This window comes from Ictidomys tridecemlineatus, chromosome 11, assembly GCF_052094955.1.
Source record: "Ictidomys tridecemlineatus isolate mIctTri1 chromosome 11, mIctTri1.hap1, whole genome shotgun sequence".
NCBI lineage: Eukaryota > Metazoa > Chordata > Mammalia > Rodentia > Sciuridae > Ictidomys > Ictidomys tridecemlineatus.
Window position 1 is genome coordinate 5637880 of NC_135487.1, and position 1815 is coordinate 5639694.

Genomic DNA, 1815 nt, shown 5'->3' on the forward strand with positions numbered 1-1815 from the left:
AATGTAACAGCCAGGGAGAGTGAAGGGCTCCTGGAGGGCCAGGGGTCCGCCCAGCCCGCCCCTGAGGAATTGCATCACATCTCCCAGAGAGCCCTCTGAGCTATGTACTAGTCACGCCCCACGCACAGGTGAGGAAATCGAGGCCCAGAGGATTGAAACTTGGCCACCATCACAAGGAGGAGAGTGTGGAAGAACCAGGATCCAAAAGCATGCTTCTCAGACCCCCAGCCCTCCTCCTCAAGCACCCCAAACTAGCAGATGGCTCAGCCACTCAGAGCTTGTGTCCTCATGTAGACAGACAGCATCAGGCTCACAATAAATACTGTAGAATGCGTGACTAGCACCCCCTGTGGTTTAAAGGCCACACTAGACAGTGCCAGTACACAGCAGGCACCCTCATGCCTTCAGCCGCTCATCGAATGCTCCTCTGGGCGCACTACCTGCACCCCAGGCCTTGGGGAGCCTGAGTTCCCAGCTCCCTGTGGACAGACACTTGGGAACACTGCTGGCTCCGCACCTCTGCTCTCAATGGCTTTTTTTCTTTTTCCTTTGAGAGCCACCAAAATGCCTTAACCTGAGCAGTTAACAGTTGAATAAATATACTTTGGACACACCAGACTCTGTTTATTTATAAATATAGACTCTGTCAACCAGAGAATGGAAATAATCCCACTCTTGTTCATTTTTCCACACCAACAGTTCGCATCAGTAGATCTTTTTTTTCCTCCTTTAAGCATTGTTGTATAAACAAGGCCTCTATCTGCCAAAATGCTGTCCCTGGCCCACTGTGCATGAGCGCCCAGCGCATCCGCAATTTCCTCTAGACCCATGATGCATCTGTAGCTCAGGGCTCTGCTTACAGGCTGTGGCACGGGAGGGCTCTGGAGAAAGGGAACTGCAGAGGAGGCAGCAACCAGTGTCAGCTAGCCCCTTGGCAGCAGCTGCCCCTGTCCCCAGATACCAATGCAGCACTATCCCCCAGATAACCGTGGGGTCTCCAGCTTAACCACCGAGGCTCCAAGTCGCTGGTGGCTGCCTGGCTGTCCTCCCTCTCTGAGATCACCTCTTCATCTCAAATGAGAAAGACAAACTGATGAAGTGCGTGGGAAACTTCCAGATTCAAGTCAATAGGAAAACCCAGCAAGGAGCCCAAGGAGAACTGACCCCCAGAGGGCCTGTGCGGGGATCTTGTCCAGGATTGAGGATGGCAATGCTCCAGAATGAGATGACAGTGGTGGTTGCACAACTTTGTGAATCGCCTGCAGCCTGCTGAACTGTACACTTCAAAAGCTGAGGTTCAGAGAAAGCTGATCACAGTACAAAGAGGAAATAAGGAAGCCGCCGACCCCATTCTCCCTTATTGGCTGGAAATACTTGGCATGATCAGCTGGTCACGGGGAAAACCCTCTAACTCCCCTAACTTAGCAGTTCTCACCTGGGTGTGGGTAAGACAGGAAGCTGATCCCTGCGGGGGCTGGTGGTGGCAGGGCTGAGGCCCAGGCAGCCTGACCCTTACATCCCTCTCAGACAGGTCTACAGAGTTACAGGGGCCTGCACCGGACCCTGCAGAAGAAAGGTGTCTTGGGGAGGGGCTTTCTTCACTGTGACCCGACATCAGAGAATTTCATGATGGAGTGATGGTCAAGTCAGCGCATGTGCATGGGGCGGCGGTGGGGGCGGCTACAGGAGGCCCCCGAGAACCTATCTAGTGCTTCCAAGGCTGCAGCCATGAGCAAGCACAGTTTTCCAGGCCCCATCTTTGAAGAAGGAAGCCCAACGGCACTTGGGTTGGTGAAGAAATCCCCACTGGATTAA